The sequence below is a fragment of the Salarias fasciatus genome, chromosome 15, assembly GCF_902148845.1.
Source record: "Salarias fasciatus chromosome 15, fSalaFa1.1, whole genome shotgun sequence".
Classification (NCBI taxonomy): Eukaryota; Metazoa; Chordata; class Actinopteri; order Blenniiformes; family Blenniidae; genus Salarias; species Salarias fasciatus.
The window spans coordinates 8683207-8699775 of record NC_043759.1 but is presented as its reverse complement, the minus strand read 5'-3'; the positions used below and the strand labels follow the sequence as shown (position 1 = coordinate 8699775).

Here is a 16569-nt window from a genome sequence, read left to right as displayed (position 1 = left end):
GTCACCTCACCTGAGTTGTCAGTCACTTGGAAGCCCACCTTCCGTTTACTCTGCTTTTCTGACTTTCCCTGACTCCACATCTAGCGGCCTCTGTGTGAACGGCAAGAGGAAGCGTGTCCCTGTATATCACCGCCGTGCCTGCTATGAGCATAATCTGTGGCTTCAGGTGCCGTATCCTCTTCCTGTGAGCGAGTTTCAGAGCGCTGAGTGGAGAGCGCCGACCCGCCACTGCAGGAGACGAAAGCTCGATGCTCTTCCCCTCTGTCATCAGGACTCTCCCGCCGTCTTAAAACACTATCTGAGCGGTGGATCGGCGGCTGTGTGAGAGCGCGAGCTGCTCCTTGGCCGCGGCCCAACAGCTCCCTGTCAACAGGAACTTCTGGATTTGATACGCACCCGTTTCTGGCCACAGAAGGAAACTGATTTGTTTGTAGTGTGCGTTCAGCCGTTTAATTTCACTTGCCCACCAAAGATATGCTCACAGGCTCCAGTCATTTATCTGCCATCAAACTCCTGAAAAAGAGGATATATTTGATCCACTGGAAGCACATTATGTTTGCAATGAATCCCTCAACATGCAAACATGATTTCAGCTCTTTGTTGCATCTTTCTTGGCACGCAGACATCTTCACTGAGGTTCACGCCGAGTTTCATGGGAAACCTGAAGACAGGCGCAGTTAACCACAGCAGTTTAATGTCTCTGGGTAAACTGGGTGAAACAGGTTCGGTTGGTTTGTCAGGTCAGATTTCTCTTCTGGAGCTGAGAAAACGGTGTGGCTGCAAATCCTGGTTTGTCTCTTAAGCTCGAGATATTTGGCACATTAAAATACACATTTCTTCAGTTGTGAAAAAAGTTTTCTTATGTCAATAAAAATAAAGAATCGTGCAAAGGAGCTCTGTCAGTTAAACAGGTATTAAGCTGTCTGTCCAGAGCCTTGTTGTGTTGTGAGGCCAGTTTAAGGAGTTGGTAGTGTTGAAATGTTGCTGCTCTCTCTCTTTCCTTTCACGGGGCTCAACGAGCAATCAAGGAGGAGCTGAGAGTCCTCCTCCGGGGTTTCTCCTGGAACCTGCTCCTCAGATATAAAGCGCTTCCCCCATCCACCAGGAAAGACCGAATCACAAGGAGGAGCCGCAACATGAGCGCATCTGGGCTTTCTGCTCAAACCGCTCCGAGAGACTGAAGCACACTGCAGGAGTTTTAGTTCTGAAGTTTGGATTTTTTTGTCTTTTTTTTTTTAATTTTAAAACCATCTTCCAAGAAGAGAGTGAAACTTCTTACAGGCGCGCGCATCCCAAGTTTTGGAGAGGAGAGAGCGCGCAGATGGCTGCTCTCATCAGCGCGTACTCGTCCTGGCCGGAGTCCTTCGAGTGTCCTCCGGGGGACGGGGACGTGCCCGACGGCCACGGGCCGCACCGGACCGCCGCGGACAAGACGCCGGAGCCGCGGATCCGGCGGCCCATGAACGCCTTCATGGTCTGGGCCAAGGATGAGCGCAAACGGCTGGCGGTGCAAAACCCGGACCTGCACAACGCCGAGCTCAGCAAGATGCTGGGTGAGAGATTATTATTATTATTATTATTATTATTATTATTATTATTATTATTATTATTATTATTATTATTATTATCTTACCGTTTTCTGATTCCCTCAAAACTTTTTATTCCCTTTAGGCCTCGTTTTTTTTTTTTTTTTTTTTTTACTCTTTGCAACTCTTTACAACAATAAAATGTATTTTCTTTTTTCTTTTTTCTTTTTTAATATATCATTGTTTGTCAAGAGTGAAGTCAGATAACTGTTCACATTATAATGCATAAATCCTGAAAGTTACAGAAAACAGTGGAAGAAATTATTGTTTTTTGTCACTTTATAGTTACACAGATCCAGCAAATCGAGAACGTTTTATATACTCACTTTATTGTTAAACAAGTTACTGGACTGCCTGACAGATGATTTAAAATACATTTCATATATTTTTACATTAAATGTTTTAGTGAAAAGAATGAAGGGGATTTTATAAATTCAGACGCAAAAAGGATAGTGGAGGTTACACTGAAGGTTTTGACTCCTATTTTATTTGTTTTTGTTCTTCAATAGACAATTAACCATCTAAATAATTTAATGAAAATTTAAAAAAAATCTCTTTTGAAATAAAAAATAGTTTTTATTAACATTTAATTGATGTAATTAATACTTTTGTAATTAGTTTTAATATGAATGTGATGGGGTTTTTTTTTAGAAAGCTTTTTTAATGCTACATGTGTTCATTTTTTCTTTCATTACTAACGTGCCTTGTGTGTGTTTGGTGCAGGGAAGTCGTGGAAGGCCCTGACTCCTCCTCAGAAGAGGCCCTATGTGGAGGAAGCGGAGAGGCTGCGGGTGCAGCACATGCAGGACTATCCCAACTACAAGTATCGGCCGCGCCGGAAGAAGCAGCTGAAACGCATCTGTAAGCAGGTGGACCCCCGCTGTCCTCCTGAGCGGGCTGGCCCCCGAGCACGGCGCCATGCCGGAGCAGCGAGCCCTCTGCCACCCCCTCGACAAAGACGACGGCGGCTCCGGTGGAGTCGGCGGCACGTTCTCCAGCTCCAGCCCCGCTCTGCCCAGCGTCAGGAGTTTCAGGGACCCCGCCGGCTCCAGCAGCAGCTTCGACACCTACCCCTACGGCCTCCCCACCCCTCCCGAGATGTCCCCTCTGGACGCCATGGACCACGAGCACGTGCCCCCCTCTTATTACTCCACGTCTGGCAGCTCCTCCTCAGCTTCCTGTCCAGATGATCACCACCAAAACCAGACACACTTGGCAGCCCCCCCCCTTACCACACTGACTCATGCTCAGACCCACTCCACTGCGGGGCTCGCACATCGCTCACATCCCTCACATGTCCCAGTCTGGGGCAGCGGCGGACCTCCTCCCCGGCCCCCCCCTGTCCTACTACAGTTCATCGCCCTTCCCCCGCAGATCCACCACCGGGCTCCACCAGGGCCACCTGGCCAGCTGTCCCCTCCGCCGGAGACCCGGCCCACCTGGAGACCCTGGACCAACTGAGCCAGGCCGAGCTCCTGGGCGAGGTGGACCGCACGAGTTCGACCATACCTGAACTCCACAGTGAGCGGGTTCCTACCCCGAGCAGGGCGGCGGCGGCGGCATGACGTGACGGGACACATCCAGGTGGCGTCCGCATGCCGCCGCTCCCGGCCGCCGCGGGTCCCAAGCAGCACCACAGAAACCGCCTCATTTCTCTGTGCTGGCCCGACGCCACGAGCAGCCTACTACAACAACTACGGCATCTCGTAAGCGCGGCGGCGGCGACCCCGGTGCGCCCGTGACTGATTCAGGAGACGCCTACACTACCTGAACTCTGGGATGGCGTTGCGCCTGGATGCCGAAAGAACATATCTCAGAACCTTTATTCGCATCTGTGGACAATTTCATCCGACCGTGAAACTGAATACTGAGCAATATGATTATCTGGAGCCCGATTCGACCGAAAACCGAGAGCGGTCGGGAGGCTGTGGAAGAAGGAGATGGACACCTCAGGGATGCAGACACAAAATACTATAGTATGCCACCATCCAGTTGTCATGAGTTTTTCTTAAACAGTAGAACAATCGTCTTTGTCTACTTGTAAATCTCAACTAGCTGCCACTGAGGCATGTACAGACGCTCTGAAGAAGCTAATTTAAGTACTTTGATGTTTTTTGCTTAAAATGCTACCTGTATTGTTATTATCAACACTTTCCATTCAAATGTTTGTATTTTTATGTTGTCGCTCTCACCAGTTTGGGAGTCTTACCTCAGTAGTTGTAATTGAATGAGGTTTTAGTTGGCCATTTCTTATGCAACTTAAAAATGAAGAAAGAAAGGCGTTTATACTTCCTCTCAAGTAACTAATAATATATAATCCACGTCTACAATGAGAAATAATAATAGTAACTATAACTGTATGCTGATTTAGGTTTGTGAAAGACAGCAATTTAAAATAAAGGTCGATTTTTATATTAACGCAGTTGCTACCTGGATCACACTTCCACAGATGATATACCATGACAAAAGATTTCTCTTTATTGTTCCATATAATTAAGAATTATTGATAATGATAGATACTCCTAAAACTATGAAGCTGTATAGCATATGGATTACATTTGTACTCATATACATAGAAAACAATTAATACAATTACATTTTGAAATAAAAGTTAGTGGAATCACAAGTTTTCAACATGTCCATAAACAATTCAGAGAGGAGTGAAAAACAAAACAGAACAAAAAATCTTTGAATTGAGTGTTCTTCTATTCCGGGGCGCCGTGTGGCTGCGAGAGGCCCATTATGACACCCACTCTCCCACCGGCTCTTTCCACACGCCCATCGTCTCTCTCCATCCCTCTCTCTCTAGCTTTCATTTCATCCCGGTTCAGAGATTAGTGTAAACAGGCACAGCCGTCCCCCGCCCGCCTCCATCTCGGCCGTGCTTTGTTTTCCACCGTCTTATTCCAGGGCGCCATTCTAGGCGCGCTGTGACACCCCCCCCCCCCCCCCCCCCCCCTTCCTTCCACCCCCGCAACCAACCCCCCAATGTTATATCTTGCTGATGCAGACCTTTGGTAATCTGTGCAAAATAAATAAAAAAAAATAAATTCTGGGGCCTCGTTGACTGTTGTACACCCTCCTCATTTTTCTCTTTTTTTTCCCCCCTCTCCTCTTTCCACTCCTCTCCTCAGTCTCTCTGTTCTCTTGAATTTTTCTTTCTCGATAAAAGGAATTCAGGGGGCTTTTGACAAATCCTGGAGTCTGGCTGGTCTTCCTGCATTTTTTGGGAATGGTTGAGTCGTGCTTCTTGTAAAGAGGATGTGGCGGAGGAGCGGTGTTTCCTGACTGATAAGCGAAAAGCCTCTCTCCGTCAGGATGTTTGGGCCTGGCTGGGCCCGGCATTAAAGCCAGAGTGAGGGAAGGGAACCCGCTGTTCAGCGAGCGGGAGGAAACACCGCGCTGCTGATTAGCATCTTACTCACCCGTCTTTACTTATCCACCATTTTTCAGGAGAGGCTTTGTCGACCCGGCCTATTGCACCTTGACCACACACATGCAGGTCTGCTTCACGAATGAGTTCAAACCAGATTCCTCCGCCTGAAATCCGTCCTCATGACAATCACATTTTTGGCTCCGACAACCAGCTGCGATCTGACACGCTTGGGAACTCGAATCTGGATGTGTTTAAACCAACCTGAATGACAACATTCATCATATACCAGTTTTTGCGTTTGTGCTCATTCATCTGAGGTTATATCATTACACCTCTGCGCCTGCAGGGTCTAAACCCCTGCAGACGCTCTACCTTAGCGCAGCCATATTTTGGACTCTAGAGTCGGGTGGGTGAGTGCCTCGGGCATCTGGGGTGAGAAGGTAACCTTCGGTGGGGGCATTAGCCCGGGAGCGGTCAGGGTTAGCTCAGGGTGCTGCTGCTGCTGCCGACTCCCTCGGCGGAGATGACCTGTAATGTTTCAGAAACCTTGTCTACCACCTCAGGGTAGGACGCCGCAACACGCACAAGGACAAAGACTCAAGCCACAACAAAGCCTGGTCAAATTCGGGTTAGACGCACACAAAGGAGTTCGAGTCAGGCAAAAAACAAAATATGCTTCTTTTTGTTGCATTGCAGTGATTACAGGAAAAAGTTAGGATGATAATTATGAGCACTATGATGACATTGGCACAGAAATTATCAACAAGATTCCTAAAATGCACCAAACACCTACTCTTAATGGGTGCAACAAAACATCCAGTTCCTTTAGATTATGCTTAAAAATAAGGGGTAGACTGATTTAATTTGGAAATATACTTGGTAAACCTTCAAATCTTTAGGCCTTTATATTTAAAAAAAAACAAAAAAAAACCTAAAACAGTCAAGTTTCCATTACTTGAATCACGTTGTTTTGATTGGACTGAAAAATTTATTACAGAGATTCATTGACATTTATATGAACATAACATATTTTATCTGTCACTACATATAGTGTTGTTTTAATGCTTACACCCGTATCGGTTAACTTAGCAAAAAGCGTCGTACTGATTCAATGTCAGGTTCTTTTGGTTAAAACAGTTTGAGTCAATTATAAAAAACAAAAACAAAACAAAACAAAAAAAAAAAAACTACGTCTTTGGGACCAAAATAATTCAGTAAAATTATTAACAATAAATGGACTTCACTTATATGGTGTGGCGCTGCTTTACTGGCACACTCACACACGCGCACATTTATGGACATGGCTGCCACGCAGGGTTCTCGATCTAAATTCAAAACAATTTGAATTCCAACTTCTCGCCCGGGAACAGTTCAACACACAGATAAGGTGAGATGCGGGACTGAACTATTGACCTGGGAGACGACCTACTGTCCCGACGGAGCCACAGCTTCCCAGAACAGCAGCAGTTGACATTATTTACTCTGAAGAAACTGATGAACAGGATGAAATGATGCAGGTTTAGACTGCACAGATATAATAAACATGATTTGATATCTAATCATCACCAACTGAAGATCCTCTGATAAAACTAATCAGAGATGCATGGTGTTTACTGAGATTTGTGAATCTCATCACTTTTTTTGGTACTTTCGGAAGTGAGGGCGAAACGCTGAACATGTCGGGCTCCTTTCCGTCCTGAGGAGTTGACTCATCATCATCCTAACCTTTAGTCAGAGCCTTCTGCTGAAGCTCCGACAGCTCCGACTGCTGTTTCAGCTGCAATAAATCAACAACGGAAAGAGAAAATGGTGCGTCAACAACCGGAGACAGAGACACAACACTTTAAAAGAACAAAAAAATCTTTATGCATTTTATTTTTAATGCAAATCAACATTCGATAATTCTCTAAATATTTAATTCCACTAACATGCACCTGATGTGTGTATTTGAATCCCTCACACACTTGCACGACCCCAAGATTCACAGTATTTGTGATCATAAGGATATAGGCTGAACAAACAAAAGAGCCTCCCCTTGTTATTTCTCTCTGATTGCTCGCTGGCTCGGATCCAGTCTCAGGTCAAGCCTGTGGAATGAGTCTGTCAGGTAGTCTGTTATGTTTCCTATTTCCTCCTCTGCCGTCATGTCACTTCCCTGGCCAAACAAACAACCTCACCACCGCTCCAATGCAACACCAACTGTCAAGGTAACAAACGTAAAGCTCGGCGCGCTCAGACGGACGCGGCGCTCTCACAGCTGCGTAACGTATTATGCATCTGCTGGGAACGAGGCGAGCGGCGATCACTTTAAATATCGTGTTCTCCGGAGGCGTGGAGGAGGCCGACTGTCTGCTCGGGGCCGGTGTCCATTGTGTAGCCGGCGTGCAGTCCCCACACATTTGGAAGTCGACCACATGTGTCGTATGACGTTCCTAATGTATTAACTGTAGGTCAAGAGGAAGTGGCTGATTTGAACTACGTGACTAAGGCATATCGCTGATTGAGGCCGCGATGGCCTTTACACCGGCGTGCTATATATGCTACGCTGTGTTTGACTTGGCTCGTGCAGCTTCTGAATAAATGCTGCATGAAGATTCCTGTTTATATCTGAAATTATAAAACAGAATAAAAGTGCTGCATGCAGCAATTTCTTGCAGTGCAGGAAGCAAATTGCACGTTCAAGCAGCTTTCAGGAAATAATTACACGTCTTCACGTTAAGCCTGGCAAACAGAGAACAACAAACCTATTAGCACGCCACTGTGACACTAATTTCCGTGAACTTTACACCAAACTGAACTCCTCCGTGTGACGGATAAAGACACGTTCACATCAGTGAACACTAAATGTTGTCGGAGTGCATTTCCAGTTGGAGTGTGCTACAGCAGCATAATAACCTGTTTACAATTTGTACTTGGCCCTAAATCTGGCCAAAGGAGGAAAAAGAAGGGAAGGCGCACACACACACACACACACACACACACACATCTCACAGCGAGGGATTATGGGTGCAGCTATTCTTCATCTCATTGTGGCTCAACAACAGGCAGAGTGTGGGGTGGCAGGCAGGCGTGTACGTCGCCGGACGAAGAATGGACCAGACTCGTCGAGGGACAGGTGCCATGTGGCAGAGGATGTGCGGGGACACAGATGGGGACCCCTGGAAAACTTGGGGGACCGCGCGAGCAGCCAAGGGCCTCCCACCCGTACCTGCGCTGTGAATGCTGCAGCTGAACGGGATCCGGCACCTGTTCTAAGCAGATACAGGCGACCAGCAAAAGCACAGAGGGAGGCCAGCACATGGCTGCCAACCCGGGGAAGGAGAAGGCTAGATTTCCATTTACCCGTAAGCGCGGCCTGATTACCAAATCGGCACAGGCAGCAAAGCCTGTGCTACACCGGAGAATGCACGAAAAAGGATTGAGAAATGTGCTTTCTTCCAAACCTATGCACAACTCCACACTTTAATAAGAGCTTCAAAGTTGTATCACAAGACGTTTTGAAGTATTAAAACTTCCACGGGTGAATTCTTTTTAACACGAGGTGTTAAATTATGGGGCGTCCCATTTTTACACTGTGGTCTGTACTGATCTCTCTCTCTCTATCCTTGTTTCTAATAGCATGGGTTGCATTGGTGTACACCAGCGCGCTGCAGCACAATGTGGCTTGTTTTTGACTACTGCGGATTCTCCCCAGGGTGGTGTAACTCTTCACCTCCATGTGGAGGAGGATGTTCCTATTGTGCTTCCTAATTGCAATGTGGTTGTTCCATTTAAGAGATAGAACGTCCCTTATCTGTTCTGTGTGGGATCTCTTATTGTGGGAATAACTGGAGGAGGCGTCATGTACCTGGGTTCACGCTTTCATGGAAGCAAACTGCAGTTTTGACCCTGACAGCGCTGGTGAACAAAGACCGTGGCTTGGACAGTGTAATTTTATTTAAAGGCAGCGATTTCTTCCTTCAGAGCGGACACATCCCAATATTACTCACCTTTTGAGAATGTGCTCTCTTCTCTTTAAACAAACACTTACAGACATTAAGTGATCATGAACACGACTTTCTTGAATGGCGAGGGTGGCGTGTCTTTGATCTGCAGTCACTCCCTGGCGTTTCCATTTCAGGAGGCCCACACGCTGCCGTCGTGGCTCGGGCCCCGCCGCGCCGCGCTAACAGAGTTTACTCAGTGTGCATCCTGAAAAGCAGACGCCTTAATGATTTGGGTGAGTGATGTTATAAGTTGAGCGGTGTGAGAGAGCCCCTTTTAACAGCTACTGCGGAGGATAGACAAAGCAAACCAACCGGCTGCCTGATGACTGATGGCCGCCGACGAGACGCAGGGCTTTTCATGTTTCAGCAGAAATAAGTCATAAAATTAGCATTGTTACCCTGAAGTATTTCTGTATTTGAAGATCATGAAGCTGACAACTCTGTTCATTGATTGATTGACTGATTCATTCATTCATCCTCTATACTGCTTCATCCAGTCATCCAGCCTCATGATAAGCAATGCTTGGACATGCTGATTGTCTGTCAAAGGTTTTTGGCCACTACTCCTAATTTTTCCTTCATCAAGTTCTGAACAATCTGTCATTTGAGATGCAGCTCCTGTTTTAATAATTTTCACTGGAAATAAACAAGTGATTGTTTAGCCTGAAAGGACAAGCCAGGTGAAACCATCAGCGCTTACACATACAGTGTAAGGGGTGTTTGCAGTTTGTTATTTAAAATTTAGAAAATAGTATAAAAGTAAACTTTTCAAAAAGAATGTGCACACAGTGCAGCAGCTCTGAAAGCCTTCATAATCAGGTGTGTTTTGGAGGTCGTTCAGTAATGAGCCTTCAATTGTTGCACTGGAATGACAGTACACACACAATTATTTCCTTCACAGGTACTGAGCTGTCACAGAATGGGATGAAGACAGCTGAGCTGCCCCAAACTTTAATGAACACAAAATTATTGACCAGACAATAAAAAAAAAAGATAATTGCCTTTTGTGATCAAAATCAATAGTTATGTGCACAATAAAGAAAAGTTATGTTTTTGACACTATGAATAAAGCTCCATATTTTCTACCAGAAACAGAAACACCCTTGTAACTGCATGAACCATTCAAGTGTACATACCCAAATTCTTTAAACAGGGTGGAATGAGTAAGGAAACCAATGTATTTCCTCTAAAGTTGGGGGCGGATACGCTTTACAGTCAAGACTGCTGTTTTGCCACCGTCCCACAGCGTGTAGGAAATGTTCTCCTCATCTGTCTGGTGAAGATATTAATCACATCGATATGTTTCTCAGAATATGTTTATTATGTGGCCAGGTCAATCAACTAACATTACTAAACACACTTTAAGCAAAATACTAATAGTGGAGTAATAATATAAATATTTATGAGTGAACATATCCTGCAGTGTGGTGCAGTGAATGTCTTTGGGTGGTGAGCTTATCAGTCATGATAAGTTATTTGTTGACGCCACCTGAACTCAAAATGTTGCTGTTTTTTTTTACTTAATTTGTATATGAATTATTGTTTAATCCTCAACTATTGATAGCACCTCCACCGTGCTTATGAAAACCCATCCTGCTCACTTCTCTGAAGTTATGACTGATGCCACTTCTTAAACATTTGTAGATGACTGTTCAATGATGCAAGTTCCTTCACTGAGGAACAGCTAAACTCCCGGCAGCGCTGCTAACTCGCTGATGGAGTACGTCAGCGATGACACACAGCATTTCCCGAGCCTTGATGTGTGATGTTTACTCCCAGATTTTCTCCGTGGCATCGCTCCTCTCTGACCTTGGCAGCGGGTAACTCTGGCATCATTTCCATCGTCACTCCCAACCCTCTGACCTTAGCGGTACAAGTTTTAATATTGGGGATGTTGTTGATGTCTGAGCTTGAAGGAATCCCTTCCTGCTGCATGCTCGCCCCCGTTTCCTTAAAGACTCCACATCAAATATGAAACACGTGGAAATGAGTCACACAGTTGTCCCAGGAGTTCAAACACCTCAACTAAAGTACCATGTTGACAGGTTCAAAACAGGATATGAGCTGGACGGGCCCATGTTTATTACAGATGGTCGAATACTTGAAGAGCAGTGATAGCTGAAGCTCCTGATAAGCTCAGAGAGCAGTCACGTATCCACTGTGACCCACATGGACGCACGTGGGCTGAACTGAATCCTACGATCCAAAATACACAAACTGCCTTGAATCAAAGTCAAGTAATCATTCGCCATCACAAGAGCCATCATATAACACAGTTGTAAAACTGCTTCTCCTTTCCACTCAGCAATGCACCACTAATGTATTCATAATCCTACTGAAATGTGGTTTTTTTTTTGTTTTTTTTTTTGGACCAAGAACAAACTGTAAGCACTTTTAGCCTTGACCCTCTGCTTTGGTAAACTCTGCTGCTGTAAAATACACAGTCTGCACTTTCACAGAGTCGATATCCCATGGTGTTTGAGAAACAAATGTTATTCATTATAGTGGATGACCTTATTTGTAAACTTAGACCATTTATATAAAATGACGGTTTTTCTAGTCCATCACAGGACAGACAGTCACACACACTCACATTCACAGCAATTTAAACACTTACATTTTCAAAACATTGCTGTGTAAACGCAAATACAAACTGAAATGAAAACTAAAAAACTATCCTTTTTTACTTAAATTATGTAAATGGGACCTTAGCCAGTAGGAACCTTGTGAGTAGACTTGAGATCATGTTCTGAAAGTGAGGGGTTTATTTATGTCTGTATAAAAATAATATTATTAACAATAAAAAGTCACTATTGCCATAAATTGCACATCAATATAACAGGTGTGATCCAACCATCCATTTAAAGGCAGGATCCACCAAACATAGATATGGAAAATCACTAATGTTTTTATTTCTTGTGAATAAACAGGAAATCAATCAAAATCATGCCCGGTTCCTAAACCCAGAAAATGGAATTTCACAAATGAATAGTTTTTATAATTACCAATTACAGACGTGTTCATTGACGTCCAGATGTTGAGAAATTCAGATAAACTTATGTATAATCTTATGTATATTTATTTTATTTTTTATTTATCTTATTTTATTTTATTTTATTTTTTTGTGAGACCTGTGTACAGGCATCTATGAAAGCCCCCAAACCCACATATAATACCACTAGAAAGGCTTTAGAAACTTGAGAAATTGCACCGGATAAAGTTTTATTTTGAACAGGTCAGCTAATTAAAAGGTAATATGACAGCTCGTAGTTCGGACATGGAGGCGGACAGGAGAGGAGCTTCTTCGCCCTGGATCATCATCACAAAGTCTCCGTTCGCTGTGTTTCTCTCTGTTTTATGTTCCAACAGTTTCCGTTTCAAAGCTTGACTTTGTTCCAGATGTTGTGTTTTTAAATAGTTAGCGTAAATTGTAGCATTTTGAGATCGCTCGATAGCTAATTAGTTAGCCGGCTAGCGTTCTGCAGCTGCACCGAAAGTTACAGTTTTTGGCGGAAGGTTTTGTAGCTTACCTTGTAAGTCTACGCTCATACAGGCGATAATGTCTATGTTCTGCTTTAAAAAAAACAATAGTTTAGCGCTTTCTTTGGTACTTGCCACTGTAATTCTGTATTCATTTAATCGATATGGCTAACACTAACATCACCAACGTATAGCTACAACTGTCAGGATGGCCGAGCGGTCTAAGGCGCTGCGTTCAGGTCGCAGTCTCCCCTGGAGGCGTGGGTTCGAATCCCACTTCTGACAGAAATCTCCTTTTCATTTTTTTTTTTTTGCATTGTTATGACATTTAGTGCAACAGTGCAATCTAATAGTACTAATAATGATGATGATAAAGTCACTTCTCAGACTAGCGTTACACTGTTCTTTTTCCATCTAGCATAACAGACCAGCATTCCTATAATTTTCTTTCTATTGCAGTGCACATTTAAACAAAACATTTTTGTTAAGTTCAGGTAGTAAAGTGAGGGCTGCTCCAGTTGAATTAATTTGTGGAACAGTATCAGGTTGTGACAGGTCTGTTGATCTATTGTTGTTTTTGTTATTGTTTATTGTATGTTCAGTATAATCACAGAGGTTATGCAATCTTTGTAAAACACTTTTTCCCCTCAATATATCATTAAACTAACCAAATGATTTCAATGCTATTGTATGGTTGAAGTCTGAATTTTTAAACTGTTTTTTAAATGAATTGATGTGTTGATCTGCATATCACAAATAACTTTTAGAATGCACACTATATTTAATTGCGTTTTCTTTAAAATCTTTTTTGTGAACTGTGCAAGTGCAATACTGAAGCTGTAAATGTAATTTAATAAAGAATGCTTTGTTTTCCACCCAGACCTTGTTCACAGCCAGGCGGGAGCTCAAGCTCCACTGTAGATGTCTTTCTTCTTCTTTTTAATATATGTGAGTTGCATAATAAATATGAGCTACTGACTTAGAACCCCTATTAAATATTAATTGTGAAAAGTTCATATTAGCCATATATTATTAAAAGCAATATTTCTGGTTTGATTGGCTGGACCTTTGATAGATTAGTCACTATTCCAGCAGGAAGCTTTATGCAGCTTTGAGTTCAAATCCCGTAATGGACAGATTCCTGTTCATGTTTCTTGCAGACTTTGGATTAAACTATCTTTATTTTAACTTTTGATGTGGGATTACAACACAAAAACAATCCCAATAGAGTATTTCCGTTTTTGCAAATTTGAGTAGAACTGTTCTTTCTCCTCCAACATTTCTGCTTTGTGATTGGTTAAAAGTTGGAGCTGGTGGGAAGCTGGTGTTTTGATTGGTCAGAGCTTTGTTGGTATTCAGTACATCCTCCAGGCGTGAGTTCAAACCCCACACAGGACGGACCTTCATCCTTTTTATTATCACATACTAGTAAAAGTAATGAAGTTTTGTTTAGAGAGTTTGTCAGTTCTTTTTTTAATGAGTTAGTTTTACAGCACTGATAATGTTATTTAAAAAGAACAGTCAAAATGGAACTTTGATATTATGTCAAGCCAAAACAGATGACTATTACTGCAAATATATAAGTGAAGCAACGCAGTTCATAAAAAAATATTTACATAATTGCTAAATTCATGCAAAAAATAATAATTTTACAAAATATGGTGCTCTGGTCTTTCTGAGTATAAAATAATGAGATCAGGAAACTGCCATGACTTGATAGAGTCAGTGAGAGGTTTAAGGTCTTGACACCTCTGTGATCCACACTGTGACCTCGCGGTGTCAGGCAAAGGTTAAAGGGTGAACAGAGGTAACACCTGTCTGGACAGACTACAGTGAAACTGGCACCGGTTCTCTAACGTCTAAACCTTTCCTGGCAAAGACATGAATTTGCTACTTAAGGCTACAGGACTCCACTTGGGTTATTTATTTATTCATGCTTGTTCTGTTTTTTTTTCACACTACACTCTGAGGTCACATCCTGCAGCAGGGTTGATGGGTAGAAGTAGAAAATATCTAATTTTGTGAAAAATAAGCATTTTCATTATGCATAAAAAGAAAATCATGTTTCACTTTTCTTCCACTCACAAATGTGCATTATGATGTGCTCGTCTATCACATAAAATCCTAATAAAATACATTAAAGTCTGTGGTTGGAGTGTGACAAAATGTGGAAAAATTCAAGGGGTATTTATACTTTTTCAAGCCACTGTTTGTATGTGGATGCTATTCATTTTTGTAGATTCGGAATTAAGACTGGTGAGGATCGTTCTCAAAAATTACTCTCTTCTACCTCGGCCCACCGCCAGTCAGTCAATAATTAAAAGTTCATTCATAATTTACATTTTATATTAAAAGAAACTTGTTTTCTTTGTGATTCTAGATCCACAATGTCAATTTTGGAAAAAAGTCAGATTTTTTTCCAGTCTCATACTGGAATCTCAAATTGGGGCTGTTTTACAATTGAAAATGTCATATGATATATATTAATGACCTATAATATAATTTTGCCCACTGTCAAAAGCAAAGTTATTTTCCATAAAACTACACAACTGAAATATTTAACTCTCAAAAATATTTTAATAAGAACCTTATAGTAAAGGGTCAGAGTACGATGTGTGATTCACCGCACATTTAAAAGTTTGAGACAAAGAAGAAAAAGAAAAAAATGCAGGTGATAGGTTTTTTGTATTCAAGAAAACATTCTTTTTTCTTGGAATAGTTAAGTACGGGTTTAACCTCAGTGTTAATGTTTTGATTAGAATGGTGCCTCTACCCTCGCTCCGGCCTCGAATGTTTCCGTAATGCCCCTCGTCTGGACTCATAATCCAGGGTTCAGCTTCCTGGATGTATGCTTTACCCGTACCCTGACCACTCAGTATAGCAGGAGTCTGACTGCACAACAGGTTGCGCTGTGATTAGCCCTGACATTTTACCTGCGGCCAGGAATGGGGAGTGCTAAGCCCGAGCATCAGTGGACACGTGAGCGCCTGACAGATGATGAGCTTCAGAACAGCCTGCTCTGCCTGTGATCCGAGGAGGAGGTGGAAGCCCGACAGCTGGCAGGGCAGCGAGATGTCGGTCATAAGTATGGAATGGGGGAAAAAAAAAAAAAAAAAAAAAATCCAAATTAAAATAATTTATCATCGCTTAAATTTAGCTGTGTGTAGAATAAAAGCTGGATGTGTCCTCTCTGAGTGAGGAGGGAGGGGAGGCTCACAGGAAAACAAGCCGTCCAAACTACCGTCCGTCCTCAGCAGTGGTCCTGAGTCACTCCTGAGTCAGAACTCCGTCTGTCCGTATCGACTCAGCTGAGCTCCACCTATTTATGACCCATCAAGCTCCTTAAGTCTCAGGGCAGGTAGTGCAAAAGGCTCACCCCCCTGTCAGTTTGTGTGAGTCTAGTCTTCGTGGGAGTGGGCTCTCCTGTGACTAAGCAGTCCTGACACCTCAGGCTGTTCCCGAGCCTCTGATGAGGGCAGGACTTCTTGAACTGTGAGGCAACTCTTTTAACCTTGACAAATACTTTCCACATTTGGTGTTAAGAACAAACTGTATTTAATCTGAATTGGCTTCACGCGCGGGTTACAAAATCAGCCGTAACATGTATGGTGAGAGGGTTTTGTGACTGCTCACCATGTTCACTTGTGACAGTGTGTGTGAGGAGACGTGTGCCAGCCCGGCAGCTTGCTGTGAAATAGGATAATTAGCTGTAGGCGTTTATCTTAATGACCTCTGAGAAATTCCTATTCAATGTTACATTTTTGTTTTTGAATCCTATTTTCTAGCCTCTGTGCTTTTGCTGTATTTTCACAGAATCATATGATTCCTTTTTGTTTCCCTTCAGTAACAAAATTTAGTAATAGCAATAGGCAAAGGCATTTTTAGGGATAGGTAAGAAACCCATGAAAAGAAAACAAAAGAAAAACATGCCGAGGTGTGCTTTAAATATCTTCTTCATTTTCATTTTGAAACACATTTACTGTGTTTTTGTTTTGTTATTGATGTAGTTTGTTTATAACCACATATAGCTTCAGTTATCATGACACTAAGGTATTCTTTTATTTAACACTTCATTTATTGAGATTTTTTTCCAACAGAACATGTTAAAACACGCAAGCAAATTACAAAAAAAGTACATGTA

General features: G+C 42.9%; 1 non-coding gene and 1 pseudogene across 1 annotated transcript; both read left to right on the top strand.

Annotated features, from left to right (window-relative positions):
- Nucleotides 1-1256: 1256 nt before the first annotated feature.
- Nucleotides 1257-3296, top strand: LOC115402282 (transcription factor Sox-7-like; annotated as a pseudogene).
- Nucleotides 3297-12630: 9334 nt separating this feature from the next.
- trnal-cag (transfer RNA leucine (anticodon CAG)) lies at nucleotides 12631-12713 on the top strand. The gene has a single exon. It is a non-coding gene; the product is annotated as a tRNA-Leu (tRNA).
- The last annotated feature ends 3856 nt before the right edge of the window (nucleotides 12714-16569 follow it).